Source organism: Choloepus didactylus, chromosome 13, assembly GCF_015220235.1.
Source record: "Choloepus didactylus isolate mChoDid1 chromosome 13, mChoDid1.pri, whole genome shotgun sequence".
NCBI classification, from domain to species: domain Eukaryota; kingdom Metazoa; phylum Chordata; class Mammalia; order Pilosa; family Megalonychidae; genus Choloepus; species Choloepus didactylus.
The window spans coordinates 6,903,763-6,921,818 of NC_051319.1; the positions used below are offsets into that span (position 1 = coordinate 6,903,763).

Genomic DNA, 18,056 nt, shown 5'->3' on the forward strand with positions numbered 1-18,056 from the left:
TTGGATTGGTGCAGATGAAGAGGAAGAATTTACACTTAAGATCAGGCAATGGTTCCGAATTAGGAACAGCTAAGTAATTCTACTGTTATCAGTAGAGGTGGTAGAGTATTTTATAGTTTTATCTCTTGGCAGTACCGTTGGAGGGGAGCTCTGAAATTTAAGTCAGTAGATTTATTAAGAGCTTTCTATGGACCAGGCACTATACCAGTCTCATGTAGTAACTCTAACCCAAATGATTTACTCAAGATTTAAATCCAAAGCTGTTTTGGGGAAAGTAAATGACAGATGCATTGTTAGATAAACATGGCTGGGGTTTGTTAAACGTGGATTGAAGATAAAATGACTGATATCAAGTTTTATGGGGAAAGGGTTTGTTTTATTATTAACCATTAATTTTTTTTTATTAGAGAAGTTATGGGTTTACAGAACAATAATGCATAAAACACAGGATTCTCATATATTATCTTATTATTAATACCTTGCACTGTTGTGGAACATTTGTTACAATTGATGAAAGCACATTTTTATAATTGTGCTGTTAATTATAATCCATGGTTTAACTTAGGGGACACTGTTTGTGTAGCTCCATTGATTTTTAAAGAATTTTTTATTCTATTATCTGATTTTTAACCACAGATACATATTTCAGTGCTGTTAATTATTATTAACTGGTTTTAATCTATCCAATGGCTTCTCATCATTCCTTTAAATTACTAATTTCATTAATATTGCAAAATTATAGTCTTCTAAAATTTGACGTTTGCTCTGCCTATCATGTAATGTTCATATGAATGGAAGTCTGACTTTGGAAATTAAGCCATTGAAAATTTGCAAGAAGGGCCTACCCAAATGCTTAAAGAGACTTGAGTATCGGCATGAAAAGTTGGTGATACTAATTTAAAGGATGATTTTTTATAACATTTGGTTTGAGATTTCATTTTAACAAGAATTATTTTATTTTAAAAACATTTATCCACTCAAATATATTGATTCTTTTCATTAACACACTTTTGGAACTGGCTTTTCAATTTGGTAAAGCCCAGTCACACTTCTGTGCTGAAGCAAGGCCCGTGATACAGATGGTTCAAACTTTTCATATGATCTTTAGAAAACTGAATGAGATATAGAAAAAAGATAGGACTTTTTCAGCAGTTTTGAATATGTAAAATTGCAAAACAAATTTTCCAACCTTTGTCTATTAAAATAAGAGTATTTTAATAGTTCTTTCAAGACCATCTTTTATTTATTTTAAATAAAAATGGACTCTCCCCTTTTATCTTAGCTATGGTTTTGGGAGACAACCATTTTTTTTTTCATTTCAAATTAAATGTTATAATTTCTATTCTGGATTGCATTTAAAAATAAGGTATAAAATTTAGCTTTAGGTTATTTTTAATAACTACAAAGTGAAGAGGAGAGCTTTGCACCTAAGCAGTGCTTTTCAATGACAGATATCCATTTTCTATTAAGCAGGCATAGAGGGGTTAAGGGTTTTGACCCTGACTCTCACAGCTAAGGCTAAACCATGCCCTCACTCTATCCACTGTCTGAGTAAAGCTGTGCAATCCTAGAGGGTGGTTTTGCCATCAGCTTCTCTTCGATACTTGTCCAATACTGTGAAGTCATAGTCTGGCTCCGTCTCTGTTTTAGTTCCCTAGGCTGCTGAAAGCAGACACCATAAAATAGATTGACTTAAACAATGACAATTTATTAGCTTACAGCTTGAGGCTGAGAAAATGTCCAAATCAAGGCATCATTGAGGCTATGCTTTTTTCCTGAAGACCAGCTGCCATGTTACTGGGCTCCTCTGCCATGTTACTGGGCTCCTCTGTCATGGCAAGGCACATGGTGGAGTCTGCTGGTCTTTTCCTTTTCTTCCAGGGTTTCATTGCTTTCAGCTTCCTGTTTCTGTGGCTCTCTCTCTCTCTCTCTTTTTTTTTTCATAAAGGACTCCAATAAGAGGATTAAAACCCATCCTGAGTGAGGTGGGTCACACTTCTAGCTATTCCTGCTTACAATGGATTCACACTCTCAGGAATGGATTAGCTTTAAGAACATGATCTCCTGGGGGTATATACAGTTCCAAACCACCACAATCTCAACCTTCACTTGTGGCATCATGAAGACTGGGCTCCACATGTAGTTGAAAGCAAATGAAGCTGGACAGGAAATTTTGAAGTGCAAGGTAATGCTTCGATCAAGTTCTGAGTTACTGAAGGAAGAATCAGAGTGACTCCAACTGCAAGATCTTTTTCTGGGAATGCAGTATATACTGTTTTGGGGGATATTACTGGGCACTTTCCATGGGAATCTCTATAACTGAGTGGGGAGGAAACTGGGGTTCCTCATCACTGTCCTCATGGGCCCCTTTTCTCCTTCTCCAGGAGAATGTTGTCAATCCAGGACAGATCATGCTAGGAGAAGATGAGGTTCAGAAGCTTCTGAACGATGATGAGGTCCAGGATCATTATGGGGAAGATGATGGCTGCCTTCATGGACTCAAGGATCCAGAGCAGTCAGGCAAAGGACCTGCACCAGGATGAAGAGGTGAATCTGGTGCAGGGGCACATGCTGCAGGAAGGCATGGTCCACCTAGTGCTTGGCTGACATCAGGAAAAGCTTGCAATGTTTCTAGAACTGGATGCCATTCTGGGAGACCATGCACATGTAGAGGAAGACTCCATATAGTACAGGCATAGGATGTACTTCAGGATGGGAGCCAAGAAGATGGAGATTCCCGTTAGGATGAAGATGATAATGCTGATCACTCTCTGTTCCCTCACCTCCAGTAACTGGGGCTGCTCCTCAGGGGTGTTGGTCTATGTCTCCATCTTCAGGCTGTTGATGTGGATGATGAAGATGTCTGGCCACATACCAGGGCACTCCCATGAAGGAGCACAGAGCCATGAGAATGCCCAACCAGAACAGGTCCAGATGGGAGCCAGAAGCCCTCCACAACTTGTTCTCCTTCTGATTGATAATGATGGCTGTGTTAGGCTGGTCCAGGAAGACCAGGATGGTCACCACCAGGGTGGGAAGTATGCTAGCCAGGTACAACCACCACAGGTTCTTCCCAAAGTGAGCTGTGAACCAGCCACAGTCAGGCAGCATGGGCTCAATGACCCTGTGCATGTGCAGCTTGTGGGTCTCTGGACCAAAGCCAGAGTTTATCCCACAGAAGAGCAGGATGGAGAAGACAGTGGAAAAGTTGGTTACCAGGGAAATAGTGGCTGAATTTGAACTTTTTCAGGGTCAGGGTCATGGAGTATTTCCTGAAGAAAAGCATGAAGGACATTAGTGCAAGGTCTGGGATGAACTGGTAGGAATTCCTGAGCAGGTGCCCACCCTAGTTTAGACACCCCTTGCTCAGCAGAGAGCAGTGCAGTGCTGTGAGGTGAAGGGGGGTTGTAAGGAGATGTATTGGTATTTAGTAGCAGTGGTGCAGAAGCATTGAACATAGTTGTATTCACTGTGCTGGGGATGACACGCTCACATTTGTAAATGGCAATGGAGTTGGGCTTGAAGTCCACGTTGATGAGGTAGCACCGGGAGTCACTGATCATCTTCTTGATGGCATCATAGATGAAGCTGAAGCTGATGAGGGTGGAGAAGCCCTCCTTGATGAAGATATATACTTGATGATGAAGCTAGCATCTGTGGTCATCAGGATGAGGCAAAGAAAAGCCAAATGGAGATCAAGCCAGAGGTGGAACTCCATGTAGTCCAGGCTGTTGCCTTTGTTGAAGTCAAAAAGGAGCTTCTCAAAGATAAGGATGGAACTTGTGCTGCTGAGGATGGTGAGAAGCTGTCCCAAGAAGAGGCAGAACAGCCAAGATAGAGGAATAGGATGACACAAATGGACTGAATGTGGAAAAAGTCAAAGACGCTGGTTGGGAACCAGGGAAGCTTCCTCTTAACATCCAGACACGGGCCACTAAGGAAGCTTCCCGTTCAGATGAGCCCTTTTCAGATTTCATGCATGGCTGACATCTCTCCGTTATCCCCGCTGCTCCCTTTGCCCGGCCCTCGGATGCCCCTGCAGGCCCCTCCACCTCTGCTGCCTTGTAAGAGTTGTTCATCTGGCTCGGCTTGGTCCTGTAGAACACTCATTTCCTTTTTTCAGCAGAGGACACTTTCTTGGGGGGCTCAATTTGGACATTGGGTCCATTCTCCAGGAGAAAGGACAATGACCTCATCCAGAAATTCATCAATCCTTGTGATTAGATTGTCCCCATTGCCAGTTTTGGAGGCTGCTTTGCTGGAGAGATCATCTTCCATGAGGGCTCTAATGGCATGGCCAATTTCACTGTAGGATTTTGCAATCCCAGGAGGGTCCCAGCAGCATGAACAGAAATCTGGGGGAGAGGACCTTGGTCGTGCCTCCCAGGGTGATGGACTGGATGAGCTGCTTGAAAGCAATGAAGGGCTCATCTTGGAAGTTCACCTTGTCCCTGAGCACGCTGGATGCTTCTGAGTCCTTGGGGATCTATCTTTCTCATGAATTTGTTCTTCTGCTGGCTAGAAGGAATTTAAAGTGCCTATTTTAAAAAAGAAAAAGATCTCAAATCAATAATCTCAACTTCACCTTGAGAAAATAGAAGGGCAAACTAAATCTAAAGCAAGCAGAAAGAAGGAAATAATAAAAATTGGAGTGAAAATTAATGAAACAGAGAATTAAAAACAACAGAATCAACAAAACCAAAAATTGGCTCTTTGAAAAGATCAACAAAATTGACAAATCTGGTAGCTAGATCAACCAAGAAAAAAAGAGAGACTACTCAAATTATTGGAATCAGAAATGAAAGAGGTGACATTGCTACCAACCTTACAGAAGGAAATGCTATGAACTGTGGGAAGGTTTCTGGAGGAGCTGATGAAACTGTGATAAGATTTATCTGGATGTATTTCTTAACACGTTGAGTATTGTGCAAATAGCCGGTCCTTGGAAGCTCTTTGTTGAATCAAAGATGACAGCATTATGAGGGTGATTTGAATCTTCATCTGTCCAAATATTAAGTATAGATGTAAGAAGTTGACTGGTTACTTTGTTTTTCATATTAAACTTGTAGACTAATAGCAGTGTGTAAGTGTAAGATATCAGGAAAAAAAAAAAAAGCCTAAGAATTGGAGTTCTCAATCTTCCTCTATTTGGGAGGAATATCACCATATTTACCAATTGCTTTTCTGCCTTTCTCTTTAAAATGCCTATTTTTGGATTTGACAGCCTAATTAACTGAAGTTTTCTGACCATATTTTGATAATTGCCCAACATATTAGGTATTTTTAGATTCCCACTCTATAAAATAATTATGTTTAATTGTGATTAAATTAGAGAGTAACAAACAAGTTTGTTACTTTGTATTCACATTTGGTCCCAAAATATTTGCAATGCCTTGAAGAGGATAGAGTTATTTAGAGTTATTAAGAACAGCTTTCATGTAAATTTTGTAAAGACTAAACAGAGTATGGCCCCACTGTGATTCCTAGGAGCTCCACTCTTGCTTTCAAGCAGAGTATTTGCAGAATCTGCATTTCTTGTGATGGGGTCGGGTTGTAAATTGTGGTGCCATCTGCAAATAGACTAATAACATGTGAGGCAATGCCAGTTTTTATGCCGTATAATTTGGGATAATTCTCATCACAACTGTGAGTGGTTATATTGTGAAAGCAGGAGGAAAGAGATTACAGACTCATCTCTCTCTCTAGACTGCAGTCTAGACTGCAAATTTTATTTGGAGGCAAGCTTTAGCTTCCTCACACAGAGAAATAATAACCTAAAATACATTTCTCCCAAATCACATTTTCTTTTTCTTTCTGAAGAAATATTCCCTTGATGGAACTTCTAATGCAAGGACACATTTATCCAATTTATAACAGTGAATTAAATTAAAATTTCCTATATAGGCATCTGCCAAGTTCCCATTTTTATTGAATGTGCTGTATTTGAGAGTTTTTGTTTCATCCCTGTCAATTTAAATCAACAGCACAAACCAGGATTTTTCATATTTCCTAAAATGCACACTAATTCAAATAAAAATAAGAATCCATGGGGACTCCACCTTGCCCCATTCCCTCGTTGCTCTTAAGATTGTCTATAGATTTTACTAGTTCTTTTTCTATGACCAGACGTTGAGGTCCGAATGAGAGCTTAGGAATTTAATGAATTTCAGAAAATGGTTATAGGCTTAAGAAAGATAAAGTGGCAAGTTTTTTTTTCCTCCTCAAATTCTTATGGTATACCTTTTTTACTTACATAAGATTATGTGTGGATGTATGTTTATATTTTACACATGTTAATTGAAAACATTTGGCCTACTGCTAAATTCTTTACTTTGATGCTGGTAATTTATCATTGTTCATAGTTATGTCCCCATTAAGTTTTGAGACTGTTTCAATATAAGGGCTGAAGGAGACATGAGGGTGTCCCAGTTTGAGTAATTATCTAATACACTGTCAAACTAGTATTCTTAAAATGTTTGATATGAATTCATTTAGAGGGGAAGCTGAGTGCTTAGTGGAGAAAGCAGGAAGCGTCTTTTTTTGTTTAGTGCTGGTCCCAAGCTTGCAAATTATACTCAGCAATAACAAAGTTTCTACAATTAAAAAGATCGACCTCTTCTGATTTTTAAAAGGCAAAGGATAAACATGGGTTATGACTCTTGGGGATGAGCCTGGACCTGGCATTGTGGGATTGAGAACATCTTCTTGGCCAAAAGGGGGAAGTGAAATGAAACAAAATAAAGTTTCAGTGGCTGAGAGATTTCAAATGGAGCTGAGCGGTCACTCTGGAGGGCATTCTTATGCACTATATAGATATCCCTCCTTAGTTTTTAGTGTACTGGAATAGCTAGAAGGAAATACCTGAAACTGTTGAACTGCAACCCAGTAGCCTTGATTCTTGAAGGCCATTGCATAACTACGTAGCTTACATGGTGTGACTGTGTGATTGCGAAAACCTGGTGGCTCACACTCCCTTTATCCAGTGTATGGATGGATAAGTAGAAAAATGGGGACAAAAACTAAATGAAAAATAGGGTGGGATGGAGGGGATGGAATGTTTTAGGTGTTTTTTTTTTTACTTTAATTTTTATGTCTTTTGGAATAAGGAAAATGTTCAAAAATTGATTCTAGTGATGAATGTACAACTATATGATGGTACTGTGAATGTTTGTACACTGCGGATGATTGTAGGGTATCTGAATATACCTCAATAAAACCATATTTTAAAAAACGGCAAAGGATAATATGAAAAACACTTATCTAACCACAATAATAAATAAACAAATGTTTCATATTTGGTCATATTTGCTCCATATTTCCTTTCTCTCTCCCTTTTAAAATGAAATAGAATATTCCACAAAATGGTGAAGGACCATATATTCCCTACTCTCCCCAAGGTTGTCATGAATTTGAGGGAGTATCCAGTCCATACATTTATACTTTTATGAATTTATAAACAATACACATTGATGCTGCATATTTTGAAATTTACATGAATAATGTCATGCCACATTCTGCAACTGTTTCACTAAATGTTGCATTTTAGAGCACTATCCATGTAGAACCACATAGATCTAGCTAATTAATTTTAACTGCTATTTAGTATTCCATTGGGCAATAACACCACAATTTATTAATCCATTCTCTGATTGATGGATATTAGAGGTTTTCCACTTTTTATATTATTACAAACATTAATTCAACACTGTTAATATTTCACCATTTACTATAATTGGTGAAGAGTTTTGGTAAATGCTTTTTATTGGATTAAAAAAGTTCCTCTCTATCCCTAGTTTACTAAGCATTTTTAACTCTCTTCTGAAAAGAAGTTTTATCATTCTATTTGGGGATTCTCCCCCCAAGTCTAAAAGGGTTATCAGAAATATTCCTTCAGATTACATATATTGCTTTCTACAACAGTTTTTTTCCATTTCATTATATTTTCCTTGATGTTTCAGCTCTTCTTGTAGATTGATTTTCTGTAAAGCTTTTCAATTGACCCACCCCTTAATCTGCATCTATCAATTTGTGAAGTCCATCATCAGAATATTCTTTTAATATTCAGTTTAAAGACGAATACATGTGCTAACCAAAGATTTCTGTTTAGTTTTTTAAGAATTCTTAAAATATGTGTAGATAGTAGGACTCAACCTAAAATCAGTGCTTCATTTAATCAAAAAGGGGAGCTCTTATAGAACAAAAATTGTCATCACAGATTGACATTTTTTTTGTACCCTAAAGCAAAAGTGATAATATCTTGGGACATGGGATATTATTAGCTTTTTATTAATTAGAAAAATCATACACAAGACCTAAGTTTTAAAAAATGATCTAGGGGGGACCAAGAAGATGGTAGCATAGAGAGAAGTAGAAGTTAGTTAGTTCTCCTAGAACAACTAATAAGCAACCAGGAACAACTAGTAAATAATCTGGAATAACTGCTGGGGGACAACAATGACTGTCTACACATTGTACACCAACCTGGATTGGGAGGAATGCCTGAGATTGCAGCATAAAATCTGCAAGTGAAAACTGCAGACCCGAGCCAGGAGTCCCCTCCCCCCATGGCAGCCCGAACTGCAAAACCTTGCTGTAGTAGAAAGAAGGATTCTCTGAACAAGTGAATATATCTCAGTCCAGCTCCAACTGGTGTTTTAATTAACAAATGTGGACTGCTCAAGACAAGCTACAAATCCCCAGCAAGCAGACAGAAGCTTTTAGTGATGACTGAACTTAAAGAGCCAGAAGACTTCTCTGTGCTGGGAGGGGAAGCCCAGAAGACCAGGTACTATCTCTGGCTGATGGGTTAAACTGGGGGGGGGCAGTGGAATGGCCCTGAAAGGGGGCTTTCTGTCCCTTTTTCTCTCTCTCAACCTGAGTGGCTCAGTGGAGAAAACCTCAGCCATTTTGAGTTTGCAGCACTCTGACCCAGACAAGGGTAGAGATAGCAGAGTTAGAGAGACTGAGAACTTATTTAAATGCAGATGATAACTCCCTAGGGGGTGTAGCTTCCCTAAGAAGAAGGAGGTGGTGCCCAGATCTTCTACCACCTTTCCATTCAGAACCAGACCCCAGAGCCTGGGGGAAAACAGTGAAAACAGAAACTAAGGACTAAGGGGGCCACACCTCCTTACACCAGTTAGGAGTGACAGGCTGACAGGTGCCACTTGCTGGGCAGGTTAGGAAAAGCACAGCAGCTAGAGGCCCCACAGGGTGTGTCAATCTTCTAAGACATACCCTCAGGGAAACTAGATACTGAATATTTCTTCCTTCTGGGGCCTGAGTCCATTCTGGCCTGGGAAAACCTGATTGGGGTAACCAAGGAAACCAGATGCCTAGACAACAGAAAACTATAACCTACACTAAGAAAAGCAAAGATATGGCCCAGTCAAAGGAACAAACTTACACTTCAACTGAGATACAGGAACTGAAACAACAAATGCTAAATCAATACAAGAAGTTTAGGGAAGATATGGCAAAAGAGATGAAGCATATAATGAAAACAATGGGCAAACTTAAGGCAGAAATCAAAAGTTTGAATAAACAATTGGCAGAGTCTATGGAAATGAAAGGTACAACACAAGAGATGAAAGACACAATGGAGACATACAGCAGCAGATCTCAAGAGGCAGAAGAAAACACTCAGGAACTGGAGAACAAGACACTTGAAATCCTATACACAAAAGAACAGATAGGGAAAAGAATGGAAAAATATCAGGGAATTGAATGACAATATGAAAAGCACAAAATGTACATGTCATGGGTGTCCCAGTAGGAGAAGAGAAGGGAAAAGGGGCAGAGGCAATAATAGAGGAAATAATCAATGAAAATTTCCCATCTCTTATGAAAGACATAAAATTACAGATCCAAGAAGCACAATGTACCCCAAGCAGAATAGATCTGAATAGACCTATGCCAAGACACTTAATAATCAGATTATCAAATGTCAAGGACAAAGAGAGAATCCTGAAAGCAGCAAGAGAAAAGCAATCCATCACATACAAAGGAAGCTTGATAAGACTGTGGATTTCTCAGTAGAAACCATGGAGGCAAAAAGGAAGTGGGGTGATATATTTAAGATACTGAAAGAGAAAAACCACCAACAAAGAATCCTGTATCTGGCAAAACTGCCCTTCAAATATGAGGGAGAGTTTAAAACATTCTCTGAAAAACAGACAATGACAGAGTTTGTGAATAAGATACCTGCGCAACAAGAAATAACTAAAGGGAGCACTACAGACAGATAGGAAAAGACAGGAGTGAGAGGTTTGGAACACAATTTTGGGTGATGGTAGCACAACAATGTAAGTACACTGAACAAAGATGATTATGAGTGTGGTTGAAAGAGGAAGGCTAGGAGCATATGTGACACCAGAAGGAAAGAGGAAAGATAAGGACTGGGACAGTATAACTAGCGAAACCTAGAGTGTTCAACAATGGTGATAAAATGTACAAATATGTTTTTACATGAGGTAGAACAAATGAATGTCAACCTTGCAAGGTGTTAAAAATAGGGTGGTATTCGGGGAAAAATACAATCAGTGCAAACTAGAGACTATAGTCAACAGAATCATTGTATTATGCTTCCTTTAATGTAACAAAGGCAATATACCAAAGCTAAATGCATATGAGGGTGACATAAGGGAGGGGTATGGGACTCTCGGCATTGGTGATGTTGTCTGACTCTTAATTCTACTTTAGTTTAATGCTATCTTCCCTTTTGTTGCTTCCTAGCTGTCATGCTTTTTTTTTCCTTTCTTTTTTCTTTTTCTTTTGTCTCTCTACATTCTTTGACTCTTCCTCCTTTCTTGTGGAAGAAATGTAGATGTCCTTATATAGATAGTGTTGATGGTGGTGAATACATAAATATGTGACTACACAGGGAACCAGTGATTGTTTACTAAGGACGGGATGTATGGTGTGTGAATAAAACCCTCTTAAAAAATGTGTTGATGAAGAAACCTTGAGGGCACTATAGTGAGTGAAATAAGGCAGAAGCATAAGGACAAATATTACAGGTCTCACTGATATGAACTAATTATAATTTGTAAATTCATAGACATGAAATATAAGTTACCAGGATATAGAATGAAGCTACAGCATGGGGAGTGTTTCCTTATTATGAGCAGAATGTTCAACTAGGTTGAACTTAAGTATTTGGAAATGGACAGAGGTGATGGTAGTATGTTGTAAGAATAACAGTGCTGAATGGTGTGTGAATGTGGTGGAAAGGGGAAGCTCAGAGTCACGTATATCATCAGAAGGAAAGTTGGAGGTTAAAAGATGGGAATGTACATCTTCTTGACCAAACGGGGGATGTGAAATGAAATGAAATAAAGCTTCAGTGGCTAAGAGATTTCAAATGGAGTTGAGAGGTCACTCTGGTGGACATTCTTACGCATTATATAGATAACACTTTTTAGGTTTTAATATATTGGAATAGCTAGAAGTAAATACCTGAAGCTACCAAACTCCAACCCAGTAGCCTTGACTCTTGAGGATGATTGTATAACAGTGTAGCTTACAAGGGGTGACAGTGTGATTGTGAAAATCCTGTGGATCGCACTCCCTTTATCCAGTGTATGGATTGATGAGTAGAAAAATGGGGACAAAACCTAAATGAAAAATAGGGTGGGATGAGGGAGGGGTGATTTGGGTGTTCTTTTTTTTATTATTATTTTTTATTCTGGTTCTGATTCTTTCTGGTGTAAGGTAAATGTTCAAAAATAGACTGGGGTGATGAATGCACATCTATAAGATGGTACTGTGAACAGTTGATTGTACACCATGGATGATTGTATGGTATGTGAATATATCTCAATAAAACTGAATTAAAAAAAAGATGGGCATGTACAAAACAGTGAATCTTGTGGTGGGCAATGTCCGTGATTAACTGTACAAATATTAGTGATTTCTTTCATGAATAGAACAAATGTATGACACTATAACTCGAAGTTAATAATAGAGGGGCATATAGGGAAAAATTACACCTATTGCAATCTATATACTACAGTTAGTAGTATTTTAACATTCTTTCATAAACACTAACAAGTGTACTATACCAATAGTATGAATCAATAATGGAGGGAGGGTAGTTAGGGGTATGGGAGGATTTGAGTTTCCTTTTTTTGTCTTTATTTCTTTTCTGGAGTAATGAAAATGTTCTAAAAATTGAAAAAAAAATTAATTGTGGTGATGGATGCACAGCTGTATGCTGGTACCTTGGGTAACTGATTGTACACTTTGGATCTTTGGATAATTGTATGGAATGTGAACAATCTCAATAGAAAAATGATCTATGCCTATAAACACAACAAAACTGGATATTTAGGGCATAAGGTAAAATGACAAAATAAAAAAATACATTTATACATTTACCATATCTTCAGTACATTTTGCATTGCTTCATGCAGCTGGAATTATGTAAAGCATCCTATGTTTGATATTTATTATAATTACTGCTAATAAAAAATAATTGAAAATAGGACTTTCATAAAACGGAAACATTTTACATGTTCCCTTTGTTTGGATGGAAGCAGGTAAAGCTTCCTGCATTGCCATTTCAATAGTCCCCCACTGTATGGCAGCACCAGTCTGCTCAAACCCCTAGTATTGGCTGTCAATATGGCATCCTTTCCTTCCCCAGTAGCCAGGAAGCCTGTAATTATGTGCATTATGAGTTGGAAGGAAGGATGATTATTTAGACTAAGTCCTTCAAAATATTGTTAATACAGCATTGTGTAGGCACAGTGGTAGTGATGCCTGTATCATGGAAAGGTTTTTTTCCCCCCTTCTGATTTCTTTTCCTTTTCCAAATAAACACAGTTCCCCCATCTGTGTGGGCAACTGTGTGTGTGTATAAGTAATCATTTTATCTCAAATGCACTATAGTATGAGCCAAGATATTGTCAAATTTAAACAAACACAATATGAGAAATGTAGCCACTCAGATATGCTGTAAACTACAGTTTAGATAACAGAAGTGCCAGTTTCTTTTTGAGTGCTTTTTTTTAATTCATTACAACAGCATCACTTCCTAAGGGCAAATGTGGCATTCAGGGAATTAACTCAGCCTTGTATAATGGCCACCGAGCTGTCATATTGTGCTTGCTCTTCATGTTATTGTCTGCTGGTGTTCAGAGATGGTTAAGATGCATATTTACAACTTGTATTAATAACCCAACTCACATTTGAAATGGCTTAGGCTTTCATAAGGTAAACAATTGTAGAATTGGATCTGGGATTATAAGTTTAGTTATCAATTTCATGCTTTTCAAATCAAGTTTGCTTAGCCTTAAGGATACAGTACAGTGTGCTGGGTATATGGCAAGGCACAGGATAAATGCGGCATATCTTCTTGGAAGATCATATTGCTCATTGAGTAAAATAAAATATCACTAAGTTCTTACAAGTAGATCTGGAATAGAATGCAACATTCACATGAATTTTAAGATAGAATATGAATCTTCCAAAAAGCCTCCTGCTTGCAATGGACCTCTTCAGCTTACATCTTCCAGACTTTCTGGGGCTATGAATTTTCTCTCTTCAGTAGAAAATTTGAGAAGCATTAGCCAGTTACTTTGATGTAGTTAACGTCAGCACCTCTTATCTACAATAGCGGTATATAAGGCAGTGAGATACAGGATGGATGCATTTTGAATGACAGGTTGGTGTTTAGGCCCTAACAGGGTACCATATTGGGAGTCTTTGGACAGAAGAGGGATAGCATTAGGGTACTGGCTGCTTAAAGGGGGTCAAAGGCACCATATGTTTCCTGGTTTGCTCCTGATGTACCTGGGACTCTTCTTGGTCCTGGACTTCTACCCACTTTAGTTGTTTCCCCCTTAGTTTGGTTACTTCCTAATTAAATTGCTCACTAATAGCAAAGGAGCCCATACTACCTTAAATATGAGTCTTTAGCATTTGTACTCCTTCATTCCAAATTCTACTCATTCAGGATTGTCTTGGTCAAGTCCCACTCCTTAGAATGGGAGATGGTTTGGGATACTCTGGTACCACCCTCATTCTCAAGCCTTCAAAGGCTTTACAACCAACCTCCTTACCATGACCTACCAAGCTCTTCCTGATCTGGCTCCTGGCTGCTCTCCACTTCTGACCACTCCCTAGACGCTCACTGCGACCCAGTCACACTGTTCTTGCTGTTCTCCAAACATTGCCAGCCACTCCTCTTTTAGGGGCTTGGCCTTGCTGTTCCTCCTTGCAGGAATGCTTTTCCCACAGATGCTGACATGGGTTGCTCCATCACTTCCTCCACAACCCCACTATAAGGGTCTTTGACTGAGGGATTTTCTCTAAACGCCTTCTTAATATGGCCCCCTGCCATTTCCTACCCCCTTCCTTGATTTACTTTTATTCATAGTATTAATATCATCATTATCTATCATGTAATATATTTATCCATTCATCTATTTATTGCCTGCCTTCCCATTCTCCCCCACTGGACTATAAAGTGCATTAGAGCAAGGCCTTTGTCTTGCTCATCACTCTACTGCTAGAGTGGTTTATGTTCAGCACACACAGAAAATATGTTGAAGGAATACAGGTGAGGTCACTGAGGCCCCAAGAGATGCAGTGAAGTCAAGAGCTAGTGAATGGTAGACCAGCAAGCTTCCCCTCTGACTAGCCCTAGGGATTCAGTACAGTGTGCCAGGTATATGGCAAGGCACAGGCCAAGCTGGTCATTTCTGTTCCTGAGAATGAATAGCCCTTATTCTCTGGACCTTGCCATCTCACACTTGACTGGGTACTGCCTTGTCTTATCACTGAACTGATTCACATGTGGGCAGGTGTTCTGATCTTTTTTTGATATCCACAGTGCCTAGCACAGTGCCAGGAACCCAACTGATGGTTATAGAATGCTTATTAAATATTTACATTTTTAAATAAAGCAATGTTAACTGGAAAAAATATGAGATATACATATTGAGGCTGTGTGGATGGTTTCTGGAATCAGGAATACTGAAAGCTTTCTGTGATTTTTAAAAGCTGTTTCCCTACTATTGATCCAGCAAGACATCATCCTATAAATTTTGGGATGAGCCAAAGACAAGGTTGTTGCCCTTGGCATTCTAGTATCAAAAGAAATATTTGTTTTAGCAGGATCTGGCAAACCTTGGAGTCCCCAAAGACCACAGAGTAGTTGCTGGCACTGGGTTTTAGAAATGGCTGGCTAGTTTTATTACCAGTTAATAGCATTCATATTTGTGCTTTTGCAAATAGCCATGAGAAATCAATCATCAGGCATGGACAGTGTGAGAAAATTACTGACAGGGTCCCAAAAGGCTGGTCAGGGATAGGGAGGGCTACAATTCAGGAAATGTGCGAAGCATGTGAAGACTAAGGGGAAAGGATTTATATTGAGTACGTACCGCTCAAGAAGGATTACTGTTAGGTGGTACCTGGTGGTGCCCCAAGCATGCACACATTCACAGGCTCAGGAAAGCAACTTCTTTATCTATAAAGAATTATCCCATTTAATTCATTCTGCAAATATGAGGAATGACTGTGTTTTCACCTGTGTCTGAGAAAATCCTAAATTGTGGGTCTCTGAAAGAAACTTTATGGTAGTGGTTAAGAGGAATCAGGATGCTTGGGTTTGCATTCTGCCTCTACAATTTACTAGCTATATGATCTTGGACAAATTATTTAAGCCCTCTGAGCCCAATTACATGGGTTGAGATTAAATGAGAAGCTACAGGTAAAGCGGTTATCGCATTATCTGGCAAGCAGAAAGAGTCCAACAAATTTTAAATAAGTAAATATGTGCCCTTGATAAGGGAAGACCCATCCCAGTCAGTGATTTTCTTGCCTTCAAAATTGTCTTGCTCATCTCTCCAAAGGAATGAGCCAGAATTCTTTGGGATTCTGGTTCACTCCTTGGTCAATATCTCTACAAACCTCTATTTCCTATCCAATTCAGGCCCTGTGTCTGCTGATGGCATGTTACCTGGCTTTCAGACGAGTATGAGCAAGCAACAAACTGCCGAGGCCACACAGGCTAGACAGACACTTGACTGACAGACACTTACTCCCACCGAGGCCATGTAAGTGAAGGCAGCCATGATGGCAAGGGTGGCCATCTGTTTTTCCCCCCAGGGGGAGCAAGAACCCTAATAATTCTTTTCACATGATTCTGGGTACTGAGGTGAACTTAAGCTAGTAGTTCAATAGTGAGTCCAACTTTTTGTAGGCAGATTCTGTGCATTATTTCTTTCTGTAAAGTATCTTCAGGAAATAGAAGTATTTGAGGATGTTAATTTTGCAGAGGACATGAATAAGGGGGGATAGCTATCTTCAAGTAAGACTGAGTGGATGGGCAATGGCCCACAGAGGATGCTGGGTATCTCTGTTGGGTGAAACTCTTAGAAAAACAAAGGAAGTAGTGGCATAGCAGAGGCAGCCCCTTGCGGGGACTGTAGATGGCTAAGAATGCTACCATATGTTCTGGGTGCTTCTCGATTCAAATATTTAATAGGAGGCTGAAAACACAGAAGTTAAGATGAAATTACCAGTCTGCCCCCACTGCTGCCCTCCAACTTAATTTCTGTCGAGGAGGGAGGATCCCTCAGGTTAAATGTGTTTTTCAGTTTTTGAGGCTGCCAGCAGATGGCGCCAGGGCTTGGTTCTTTAATTGCCTCCTTGGATCCCCAAAGAGAGGAAAACGGTCCATGCAGGGGTGGAGGCCTCAATCTGGGCGTTTTGATGAAGCTCTGTGCCTCTGGAAACCTGGCCTTGTCATTCTTCTGGTTAAATGCTCTTTTCTTTTCCCCTGGCTAAGAATGGAGTTTCTCGTGGTGCCCTACATTTCAGTTAGTGATCACACCACCTCTGATGGTGTGTCTATACATGCACTAATATGAAACAGAATCGAGCTTGTTCAAAATCCCTGGGCCCAGAGCGAACGGATTTTAAATGAACGAGATTCAAATTGTCCTGTATATCCCATTAAAAAAAAAAGGTAGGGATCATGTTATTTGAGAAATTGTAGACATTTTGGATTACACTTTTTTTTTCCTTTTCAGAATCTTTGTACTGATTTGCTACTATTGGCCTAGAAACCAGTACAATGATGCCAGAGAATCCAGCATTTTCTGCCAGGAGTGTTTTCACTTCAAGGCTGAATTCCTAATACTATCAATAAAAACAACCACCACAACACAAAAAATAACTTTAGGTGCCTCTTCTATGTCCAAACGCTGTTGTAAGCACATGCACACATCATCTCATTCAATTCTCAGAGTCATCTTGTGGATATATAGTTTATGATCCCACTTTCAGATCAGAAAACTGATGTTTAGGCTCAATAATTTGCCCAAAGTTCTTCAACAAGTGAGCAGAAGAGTAGAGATTGAAACCCAGATAATCTGACTCCAGGTCGGCATGGCTGACCACCATGTCTGATGACAGCAACTTTGGAGTGGGGACAGCAGGGCACCTGGAGACAGGGCTCAGTAGTTCCAGGTAGCCTGGTGTGCTGAGAGGCACACACAGATGTAGAGGTGTGAGGATCACTGAACGCTTACCATGGACGCAGCACTGTGGCATGTGCCGTGGCTTCTTACAACACCACTTACGGAATCCAAACTTCTGAGACTTCCAAGTTCTGAGCTCTGCTTCGTTTCCCTCTCCCCCATGATGGTTGCTCTCCAGGCATGTTGGCCTTTCTCTTTCTGGAAGTTGCCAAGCCCATTTCTAACTCAGGGCCTTTGACCATGCTGACGCTCTGACCGGAGCTGTCTTCCCCCTAACTCTCCTGGGCCTGGTTATTTCTCCTCAGGAATCAGCTTAGATGTGGTCTTCTCAGACAGCCTTTCACTTACCACATAATCTAATGAGGCTCCTCTGCCTCTGATCCTCCTTATCCCCATTCCTCTGTTTCATTTCCTTTTTAGCACTTGTACAGGTCTCTAATTATCTTCTCAGTTGGTTAGTTGGTTGGTTTGCCTGGTTGTTGCCTGTTTTCCCTCATTAGAAAGTAAGCTCCGTGAGGCAGGGCTCTTGACAGTCTGGTCCATTGCTGTATTCCTGGAACATAG

The 18,056-nt window shown here is 39.7% G+C and overlaps 1 pseudogene; it reads right to left on the reverse strand.

The window, feature by feature from the left end:
• Positions 1 to 1,536: 1,536 nt before the first annotated feature.
• On the reverse strand, positions 1,537 to 17,734 carry LOC119508409 (annotated as a pseudogene).
• Between the last annotated feature and the right edge of the window lie 322 nt (positions 17,735 to 18,056).